Source organism: Pleurodeles waltl, chromosome 12 (assembly GCF_031143425.1).
Source record: "Pleurodeles waltl isolate 20211129_DDA chromosome 12, aPleWal1.hap1.20221129, whole genome shotgun sequence".
Classification (NCBI taxonomy): Eukaryota; Metazoa; Chordata; class Amphibia; order Caudata; family Salamandridae; genus Pleurodeles; species Pleurodeles waltl.
Genome location: NC_090451.1, coordinates 16,393 through 28,282, shown reverse-complemented (window position 1 = coordinate 28,282; position 11,890 = coordinate 16,393). Strand labels below are relative to the sequence as shown.

General features: G+C 45.2%; 1 non-coding gene across 1 annotated transcript; it reads left to right on the top strand.

The window, feature by feature from the left end:
- Window positions 1–10,239: 10,239 nt before the first annotated feature.
- Window positions 10,240–10,310, top strand: TRNAG-GCC (transfer RNA glycine (anticodon GCC)). Its single transcript has one exon. It is a non-coding gene; the product is annotated as a tRNA-Gly (tRNA).
- Window positions 10,311–11,890: the final 1,580 nt, after the last annotated feature.

Below are 11,890 nucleotides of genomic sequence, written 5' to 3'. Positions count from 1 at the left end.
GGTTTGTGTCTTTCCTGCATTATTCCTCTAACACGACTATTTTGTCCTTAGGGGAACTTTAGTGCACTTTGCACTCACTTTTCAGGGTCTTGGGGAGGGTTATTTTTCTAACTCTCACTATTTTCTAATAGTCCCAGCGACCCTCTACAAGGTCACATAGGTTTGGGGTCCATTCGTGGTTCGCATTCCACTTTTGGAGTATATGGTTTGTGTTGCCCCTATCCCTATGTTTCCCCATTGCATCCTATTGTAACTATACATTGTTTGCACTGTTTTCTAAGACTATACTGCATATTTTTGCTATTGTGTATATATATCTTGTGTATATTTCCTATCCTCTCACTGAGGGTACACTCTAAGATACTTTGGCATATTGTCATAAAAATAAAGTACCTTTATTTTTAGTATAACTGTGTATTGTGTTTTCTTATGATATTGTGCATATGACACTAAGTGGTACTGTAGTAGCTTCACACGTCTCCTAGTTCAGCCTAAGCTGCTCTGCTAAGCTACCATTATCTATCAGCCTAAGCTGCTAGACACCCTATACACTAATAAGGGATAACTGGGCCTGGTGCAAGGTGCAAGTATCCCTTGGTACTCACTACAAGCCAGTCCAGCCTCTTACATTGGTTGTGCAGTGGTGGGATAAGTGCTTGAGACTACTTACCACTCTTGCCATTGTACTTTTCATAAGAGAAAAATATACAAAACAAGGTCAGTGTATATACACATAGCCAAAAAGTTTTGCATTTCCTCTTTTCACTCTTTTCTAAGTGCTGAAAAGTACTTCTAAACTTTCAAAAAGTTCTTAAAAGTTTTTTCTGTCTTTCCAAAAAGTTCTGAAAACTTTTTTCTCTTTTTCTATCACTTTAACTCTCTCTAAAAAATGTCTGGCACAGGCCAAAGTGTTGATCTGTCCAAACTTGCATATGACAACCTTAGCTGGAAAAGAGCAAGGAGTCTCTCTATAGAGAGAGGTTTGAGTGTAGGGAAAAATCCTTCCTTGGAACTGTTACTTAACATGCTTAGAGAACAGGATAAGGCCATAGGTGCCCCATCTGTTGAAAAAGTACCTAATAGTTCTCAATCTGATTCAGGGACTCCCCCAGGAAAAGATTCAGGAAAGAAACTTCCTAGCCTGCCCATTACTAGACAGTCTAGCATAGATGGTAATGATGATGAGCCACACCAGAGAAATAGTGTTGTCTCACATCATAGCAAAAGCATATATTCTCACCATACTGGTAGTAATGTTTCTGTAAACCAAGCTGTTAGGGTGGCTCCTGTAAGGGACAGGTCTCCTTCTGTTCATTCCCATCATAGCTCTGTTTCTAGAAATGTCCCTCCCACCAACCCTGATGACAGAATGTTAGAGAGGGAACTCAATAAGTTGAGGGTGGAACAAACCAGACTGAAGCTTAAAAAGCAACAGCTGGATTTGGATAGACAGTCTTTTGAATTAGAGAAGGAAAGACAGAAGTTGGGTTTAGAAACCCATGGTGGCAGCAGCAGTATTCCCCATAGTCATCCTGCAAAAGAGCATGATTCCAGGAATCTGCACAAGATAGTTCCCCCTTATAAGGAGGGGGATGACATTAACAAGTGGTTTGCTGCACTTGAGAGGGCCTGTGTTGTACAGGATGTCCCTCAAAGGCAGTGGGCTGCTATCCTATGGCTATCATTTAGTGGAAAAGGTAGGGATAGGCTCCTTACTGTGAAAGAAAATGATGCTAATAATTTCCAAGTTCTTAAGAATGCACTCCTGGATGGTTATGGCTTAACCACTGAACAGTACAGGATAAAGTTCAGAGAGACCAAAAAGGAGTCTTCACAAGACTGGGTTGATTTCATTGACCATTCAGTGAAGGCCTTGGAGGGGTGGTTACATGGCAGTAAAGTTACTGATTATGACAGCCTGTATAACTTAATCCTGAGAGAGCATATTCTTAATAATTGTGTGTCTGATTTGTTGCACCAGTACTTGGTGGACTCTGATCTGACCTCTCCCCAAGAATTGGGAAAGAAGGCAGACAAATGGGTCAGAACAAGAGTGAACAGAAAAGTTCATACAGGGGGTGACAAAGATGGCAACAAAAAGAAGGATGGTAAGTCTTCTGACAAGGGTGGGGACAAATCTAAAAATGAGTCTTCATCAGGCCCACAAAAACACTCTGGTGGGGGTGGTGGGTCCAAATCCTCCTTTAATTAGAACAAGGAAAAGAAACCATGGTGCTATTTATGTAAAATAAAAGGCCATTGGACAACAGATCCCAGTTGTCCAAAGAAAGGCACCACAGCTCCTACCACTACAACCCCTACTGCTACACCTAGTGTCCCTACTAATAGCAGTGGTGGTGGGAGCAAACCTACTAATAGCCAATCCAAGGGAGTAGCTGGGCTCACTTTTGGTAATTTAGTTGGGGTTGGTCTAATTAGGGAGACCACAGAGGCTACTTTAGTCTCTGAAGGGGCTATTGATTTAGCCACTTTGGTTGCTTGCCCCCATAACCTGGAGAAGTACAAGCAACGAACCCTAATAAATGGTGTTGAGGTCCAGGCCTACAGGGACACAGGTGCCAGTGTCACAATGGTGATTGAGAAACTGGTGCACCCTGAACAACACATACTTGGACACCAGTACCAAGTAACCGATGCTCACAACATAACACAAAGCCACCCCATGGCTGTTGTAAATCTCAACTGGGGGGGGGGTAACTGGTCCAAAGAAAGTTGTGGTAGCTTCAGATTTACCTGTAGACTGTCTATTAGGGAATGATTTGGAGACATCAGCTTGGTCAGATGTGGAGTTGGAGGCCCATGCAGCAATGCTGGGCATCCCAGGGCATATTTTTGCTTTGACAAGGGCTCAGGCCAAAAAGCAAAAAGGACAGGGAAGCTTGGATCCTGGAACAATGGACCAAGTGCTCCCTAAAGCTAGGGCTAGTAGAAGCAAACCACTTCCTACTATCCCTCCCTCTACAGTGGATTCTACTTCTGAGGAAGAAGAATTCCCTCCCTGTGCAGAACCTACACCAGAGGAGCTGGAAGCAGACACTGCTAAGCTTTTGGGTGAAGGGGGGCCTGCCAGGGAGGAGCTGAGTGTGGCACAGCAAACCTGTCCCACATTAGAGGGTCTCAGACAGCAAGCTGTCAAACAGGCTAATGGGGATGTCAGTGACTCTCACAGAGTTTACTGGGAGGACAACCTCTTGTACACTGAGCATAGGGATCCTAAACCTGGAGCTGCCAGGAGATTAGTGATTCCTCAGGAGTACAGAAAGTTCCTCCTAACACTGGCACATGACATTCCCCTAGCTGGGCACCTGGGTCAAATGAAAACTTGGGACAGATTGGTTCCATTGTTTCATTGGCCTAGGATGTCTGAGGACACAAAGGAATTTTGTAAGTCCTGTGAAACCTGTCAAGCCAGTGGCAAGACAGGTGGCACTCCAAAGGCACCCCTTATCCCACTGCCTGTGGTTGGGGTTCCCTTTGAAAGGGTAGGGGTTGACATAGTTGGCCCCCTTGACCCTCCTACTGCTTCAGGCAATAGGTTTATCTTGGTGGTAGTGGACCATGCCACAAGATACCCTGAAGCAATTCCTTTAAGGACCACTACAGCTCCTGCAGTGGCAAAGGCCCTCCTGGGAATATTTTCCAGGGTGGGCTTCCCAAAGGAAGTAGTATCAGACAGAGGAAGCAATTTCATGTCTGCATACTTAAAGGCCATGTGGAAGGAGTGTGGTGTAACATACAAGTTCACAACACCCTATCATCCACAAACAAATGGACTGGTGGAGAGATTTAATAAAACTCTCAAAGGCATGATTATGGGACACCCTGAAAAACTCTGCAGGAGATGGGATATCCTTCTACCATGCCTCCTTTTTGCCTACAGGGAGGTACCCCAGAAAGGAGTGGGCTTCAGCCCCTTTGAACTTCTTTTGGGACACCCTGTTAGGGGTCCACTCACACTTGTAAAGGAGGGTTGGGAACAACCTTTAAAAGCTCCTAAGCAGGATATTGTGGATTATGTACTTGGCCTCAGATCAAGGATGGCTGAGTACATGAAAAAGGCCAGTAAAAACCTTCAGGCCAGCCAAGAGCTCCAGAAGCAATGGCATGATCATAAGGCTGTTTTGGTTCAGTACCAACCAGGGCAGAAAGTGTGGGTCTTGGAGCCTGTGGCCCCAAGAGCACTCCAAGATAAATGGAGTGGACCCCACACAATTGTTGAAAAGAAGGGTGAAGTCACCTACTTGGTTGACTTAGCACTGCCAGGAGTCCCCTTAGGGTGCTCCATGTCAACCGCCTGAAACCCTACTATGACAGGGCTGATCTCACCCTGCTCATGGCAACTGATGAGGGACAGGAAGAAGACAGTGATCCTCTACCTGATCTCTTCTCTTCCACAGAACAAGATGCTCTTGTGAAAGGTGTAGTTTTGGCTGATTGTCTTACTGCTGAGCAGAAAGATAATTGCATAAATCTCCTAGGACAATTTTCAGAACTCTTCTCTACTGTGCCAGGCACCACTTCTTGGTGTGAGCACACTATAGATACTGGAGACAGTTTACCTGTCAAAAGTAAGATCTATAGGCAGCCTGACCATGTCAGGGACTGCATAAAGCAAGAAGTTCAGAAAATGTTGGAACTAGGAGTGGTTGAGCACTCTGACAGACCATGGGCTTCTCCTGTGGTACTGGTACCAAAACCCAATTCTAAAGATGGAAAGAAGGAAATGAGGTTTTGTGTAGACTATAGAGGTCTCAACTTGGTAACCAAAACTGATGCTCACCCTATACCCAGGGCAGATGAGCTTATAGATACACTGGCATCTGCCAAGTATCTAAGCACTTTTGATTTGACTGCAGGGTATTGGCAGATCAAATTATCAGAAGATGCTAAACCTAAGACTGCATTTTCTACCATTGGAGGACATTACCAGTTTACTGTAATGCCTTTTGGTTTGAAAAATGCACCTGCCACTTTTCAGAGGTTGGTGAACACAGTCCTGCAAGGGCTGGAAGCTTTCAGTGCAGCATATTTGGACGATATAGCTGTCTTTAGCTCCAGCTGGGATGATCACCTGGTCCACCTATGGAAAGTTTTGGAGGCCCTGCAAAAGGCAGGCCTCACTATCAAGGCTTCAAAGTGCCAGATAGGGCAGGGTAAGGTGGTTTATCTGGGACACCTTGTTGGTGGGGAACAGATTGCACCACTTCAGGGGAAAATCCAAACTATTATTGATTGGGTTCCCCCTACCACTCAGACTCAGGTGAGAGCCTTCCTAGGCCTCACTGGGTATTACAGGAGGTTCATTAAGAACTATGGCTCCATTGCAGCCCCTCTTAATGACCTCACATCCAAGAAAATGCCTAAAAAGGTATTATGGACAGCAAACTGTCAGAAAGCTTTTGAGGAGCTGAAGCAGGCCATGTGCTCTGCACCTGTCCTGAAAAGCCCTTGTTACTCTAAAAAATTCTATGTCCAAACTGATGCATCTGAATTAGGAGTAGGGGCAGTCCTATCACAACTTAATTCTGAGGGCCAGGATCAACCTGTTGCTTTTATTAGTAGAAGGTTGACCCCTAGAGAAAAGCGTTGGTCTGCCATTGAGAGGGAGGCCTTTGCTGTGGTCTGGGCTCTGAAGAAGTTGAGGCCATACCTGTTTGGCACTCACTTCATTGTTCAGACAGACCACAAACCTCTACTTTGGCTAAAACAAATGAAAGGTGAAAATCCTAAATTGTTGAGGTGGTCCATATCCCTACAGGGAATGGACTATACAGTGGAACATAGACCTGGGAGTAGCCACTCCAATGCAGATGGACTCTCCAGATATTTCCACTTAGACAATGAAGACTCATCAGGTAATGGCTAGTCTTATTGTCCTTCGTTTGGGGGGGGGTTGTGTAGGAAAGTACCATCTTGCCTGGCATGTTACCCCCATTTTTCACTGTATATATGTTGTTTTAGTTGTATGTGTCACTGGGACCCTGGTAACCCAGGGCCCCAGTGCTCATAAGTGTGCCTGAATGTGTTACCTGTGTAGTGACTAACTGTCTCACTGAGGCTCTGCTAATCAGAACCTCAGTGGTTATGCTCTCTCATTTCTTTCCAAATTGTCACTAACAGGCTAGTGACCATTTATACCAATTTACATTGGCTTACTGGAACACCCTTATAATTCCCTAGTATATGGTACTGAGGTACCCAGGGTATTGGGGTTCCAGGAGATCCCTATGGGCTGCAGCATTTCTTTTGCCACCCATAGGGAGCTCTGACCATTCTTACACAGGCCTGCCACTGCAGCCTGAGTGAAATAACGTCCACGTTATTTCACAGCCATTTTACACTGCACTTAAGTAACTTATAAGTCACCTATATGTCTAACCTTTACCTGGTAAAGGTTAGGTGCAAAGTTACTTAGTGTGAGGGCACCCTGGCACTAGCCAAGGTGCCCCCACATTGTTCAGAGCCAATTCCCTGAACTTTGTGAGTGCGGGGACACCATTACACGCGTGCACTACATATAGGTCACTACCTATATGTAGCTTCACCATGGTAACTCCGAATATGGCCATGTAACATGTCTATGATCATGGAATTGCCCCCTCTATACCATCCTGGCATAGTTGGCACAATCCCATGATCCCAGTGGTCTGTAGCACAGACCCTGGTACTGCCAAACTGCCCTTCCTGGGGTTTCACTGCAGCTGCTGCTGCTGCCAATCCCTCAGACAGGCAGCTGCCCTCCTGGGGTCCAGCCAGGCCTGGCCCAGGATGGCAGAACAAAGAACTTCCTCTGAGAGAGGGTGTGACACCCTCTCCCTTTGGAAAATGGTGTGAAGGCAGGGGAGGAGTAGCCTCCCCCAGCCTCTGGAAATGCTTTGTTGGGCACAGATGTGCCCAATTCTGCATAAGCCAGTCTACACCGGTTCAGGGACCCCTTAGCCCCTGCTCTGGCGCGAAACTGGACAAAGGAAAGGGGAGTGACCACTCCCCTGACCTGCACCTCCCCTGGGAGGTGTCCAGAGCTCCTCCAGTGTGCTCCAGACCTCTGCCATCTTGGAAACAGAGGTGCTGCTAGCACACTGGACTGGTCTGAGTGGCCAGTGCCACCAGGTGACGTCGGAGACTCCTGCTGATAGGCTCCTTCAGGTGTTAGTAGCCTATCCTCTCTCCTAGGTAGCCAAACCCTCTTTTCTGGCTATTTAGGGTCTCTGTCTCTGGGGAAACTTTAGATAACGAATGCAAGAGCTCATCCGAGTTCCTCTGCATCTCTCTCTTCACCTTCTGATAAGGAAACGACTGCTGACCGCGCTGGAAGCCTGCAAACCTGCAACATAGTAGCAAAGACGACTACTGCAACTCTGTAACGCTGATCCTGCCGCCTTCTCGACTGTTTTCCTGCTTGTGCATGCTGTGGGGGTAGCCTGCCTCCTCTCTGCACCAGAAGCTCCGAAGAAATCTCCCGTGGGTCGACGGAATCTTCCCCCTGCAACCGCAGGCACCAAAAAGCTGCAGTACCGGTCCCTTGGGTCTCCTCTCAGCACGACGAGCGAGGTCCCTCGAATCCAGCGACTCTGTCCAAGTGACCCCCACAGTCCAGTGACTCTTCAGCCCAAGTTTGGTGGAGGTAAGTCCTTGCCTCACCTCGCTGGGCTGCATTGCTGGGAACCGCGACTTTGCTGCTACTCCGGCCCCTGTGTACTTCCGGCGGAAATCCTTCGTGCACAGCCAAGCCTGGGTCCACGGCACTCTAACCTGCATTGCACGACTTTCTAAGTTGGTCTCCGGCGACGTGGGACTCCTTTGTGCAACTTCGGCAAGCACCGTTTCACGCATCTTCGTAGTGCCTGTTTCTGGCACTTCTCCGGGTGCTACCTGCTTCAGTGAGGGCTCTTTGTCTTGCTCGACGTCCCCTCTCTCTTCAGGTCCAATTTGCGACCTCCTGGGCCCCAGCAGCGTCCAGAAACGCCAAACGCACGATTTGCGGCTAGCAAGGCTTGTTGGCGTTCTTTCGGCGGGAAAACACTTCTGCACGACTTTCCAAGGCGAGAGGGATCCGTCCACCAAAGGGGAAGTCTCTAGCCCTTTTCGTTCCTGCAGAAACCTCAGCTTCTTCTGTCCAGTCGAAGCTTCTTTGCACCCGCAGCTGGCATTTCCTGGGCATCTGCCCATCTCCGACTTGCTTGTGACTTTTGGACTTGGTCCCCTTGTTCCACAGGTACCCTAGATTGGAAATCCACAGTTGTTGCATTGCTGGTTTGTGTCTTTCCTGCATTATTCCTCTAACACGACTATTTTGTCCTTAGGGGAACTTTAGTGCACTTTGCACTCACTTTTCAGGGTCTTGGGGAGGGTTATTTTTCTAACTCTCACTATTTTCTAATAGTCCCAGCGACCCTCTACAAGGTCACATAGGTTTGGGGTCCATTCGTGGTTCGCATTCCACTTTTGGAGTATATGGTTTGTGTTGCCCCTATCCCTATGTTTCCCTATTGTAACTATACATTGTTTGCACTGTTTTCTAAGACTATACTGCATATTTTTGCTATTGTGTATATATATCTTGTGTATATTTCCTATCCTCTCACTGAGGGTACACTCTAAGATACTTTGGCATATTGTCATAAAAATAAAGTACCTTTATTTTTAGTATAACTGTGTATTGTGTTTTCTTATGATATTGTGCATATGACACTAAGTGGTACTGTAGTAGCTTCACACGTCTCCTAGTTCAGCCTAAGCTGCTCTGCTAAGCTACCATTATCTATCAGCCTAAGCTGCTAGACACCCTATACACTAATAAGGGATAACTGGGCCTGGTGCAAGGTGCAAGTACCCCTTGGTACTCACTACAAGCCAGTCCAGCCTCTTACAATGGGCTTCCAAAAGTTTACAAAGTAAAGGTGGACTGGTTTGAGAACATAAATTGAAGGGAAAATGTTTCCACTTGGAGGCAGTGGTTTTAGAAAAAGCTCAACCTACTAGCCGTGATTTTTTTTAAAAATGGGGACGAATACTAAAAAGGAGTTAGATTTAAGAGTGTAAGTGGGTTCATAAACCCCAAACAGTCATCGTGGATTAGGTAGAGAATAGGGCAATATAAGAAATGGAGAAAGGTCCTCAGAGAATGGTAACCAATGTAAAGACTGAAGCAGTGGCGTTACATGTGTACATTCTGGCACAATATACATCAGACGAGCAGGAACATTTTGTATAAACTGAAGCTTTTTGATCATTTTGCTGGAAAGACCCCTTTAAAGTAATTTACAGTAATCTAGTCTGCTCAGTTTTAAGGACTGAACAAGAACTGACAACACGATGCCATTCAGTTATCAAGGGAGTCCATGAGAATCTCCTTTACATCTAGCAGAAGTCATGTCAGCACAAAGTGTTAGAATGAAATATCAGCAACAATAACAAAGAGAGAACGAAAACACTGATTGCCAAACTGTTGTTAGGTCTAAATCTTCCACATCAGCATCACAACTTTTCGTTAACCAGACACTGCAATAAGAGCAAACAAATTCCAAAATGGGCCGGCAATCTCAACAGGCACTCAATCGATGGATAATATTCCTCTCTGTGTTTTTCATAAAAAATGACTTCCATCCTTGAGAGCTCGTAGGTAACACAAACGAAACATTGCAAAACACAGTACCTACATAATACCACAGCGGGTTATTTTTTTCTGAAGAAGATAAAGATATTGTTAAATACTCATAACCGCTGCACTCTTAGGACCCTAACAGGTTTTACATAGATCCTAAATGCAGTTAAGGAAGAGTGGCCCATCTGCCGCCTGGTGAGTGATAACAAAGAGCGATAGTTGGTGCACGGTCCTGATGGCAGTGCACCCGCAGCATTAACAGGTCACGGGGCCCGCGTGCTCCCGGAGCTCTTTGTTTTCTCTAGAGCTCTGACACGCATCAGGCTGTGCTGTAGTCGGCTATTTAGATGTTGTGACTGTTGCTGCTGTTGTTCCTTTCCCTTGCTCTATAAGGGCGTTCTTGGCGGTGAAGGATAACCCCTAAATACTGATGGCCATGAAGCACCCTCGTGCTGTAGAGACCCAGCAAAGGTTCTCAGGGGAATGTACAGTGTGAAGGGACATGTGGCAGGTGTTTCTGGTACTTAAAACACAACGCCTACAATGTATAAACTGCTTCCAGCCGTCTGTGCTACACTATATATATATACATACAGTGTGCCACTCTCTAGTAAGCATTGGTGGTTCAGTGGTAGAATTCTCGCCTGCCACGCGGGAGGCCCGGGTTCGATTCCCGGCCAATGCATCATACATTTTCTAATTTTGTTTAGGCAACTCCCATTTTCTTTACAGTTTCAGGGTTGTAAAAAAGGAAATGACCAATTAGCGCGCACTTGAATTACAGAAGCATTATATTTGTTGTATATTTTTGCGTGGAGCGCTCATTGGATACAACGAAATACTTCTCAACTTCCAGTTTTTAAAGGATGCCTCCGCTGCCCCATTATGTTCTTATGTAAAGTATATCCCTCTGTCAGCCACATCGTGAAATCTGGGGATGGTTGGTGTTGAATCGTTTGACCCAGTTGAGAGACACCTAGGATGGGACGAGATAGCTAATCAATATATCAATCAATACATTAATAATGTCATCAATATTTATCACGACAATGCATTTCACTTTAGTCAAAGTCATTAATCAATTCAAAACGCTACCATGACCTTTCAGCCATGAATAACCACACCAGTTTAGTAGAATTTTATGAATTTTATTCCCTATTAATTACAATCTAGCAGCAATTCTGTTAATCTCAACACCAAGAAACATAATAGCATAGTCACGATATGGCAACTTTGATAAGATTTCATTAAAGCGAGAATCGCAAACATTAGAACATAACATAACATAACTTGGTACATAGACCAAGATTGACAGAGTGTCAATATCGTGTCAGTTCAACAAAGCATAGTCTCTGTCGTTTGTCTATTTGCGTCAGTTTTGGTGAACACCTGTCCTAACCACTGATTGGCATTAGCATGGTGGGATTCATGCAAAACAATTTAGAACACTAATTTGGAAACATCTAGCTAAGGTCTCTGTCAAAAGCAAGCAGTTGGTACCTAGAAAGGAAAAGCAAACGGACAAATTACAAATGCATTGTCATAATTACCCTCCAAAGATTAGGTCAGCGCACAGGTTCAGTCTTCGTCTTCGGGACATCAGTCATATCGCCATCAGTCAAAACTCAGCTTTCGGGGACAAAAGGGCACTTCCCTCATAAGGAGGAAAAGCGTAAATGGGCAGTCTAAGGGCAAGGATGGTTTTAATAAAATCTCAAATCACCAAACAGAGTGACAGAGTTTCTAGATAAAATCAATAGCATTCCCTAACCCGCCTAAATGACCTTTCTGTGACATGGGTTTTTATCCCTTTTTCGTAGTACATTCCCCCAAGATCCTATTGGACATTTGCTATACCCCCTATCTTTAACCTATCGTATAACACATTAGGTAATCCTAATCTTCACCCCATATTGTTTTACAAGTTTTTGATTGGTCTTCGTAATTGACGTCTCCAGAGGTGACCCGTCCGGTGTGACTTCATCCCTTCGTAATTCTTTGCACATCTTTTGGTCAGGAGTTCCGTTGCCTTCCCCGGTTTGAATGACCTTGTACATTACATTAATCAACACTGTTTCAATTTATTTTAACATTTATTCCATGGGCATAGAAAATATGCTTGTGAACGGATCTAACATGGTTACGTTCATCTTCCACGTTGAAGAAAAAGAACAAACAGGGTCATGGCTCTTTGTGAGTTAGCACACTGAAAAATAGAAAAATGCTTTTAATATGAGAGCCGAGCAGCTAAGCTGCAGCTCATGC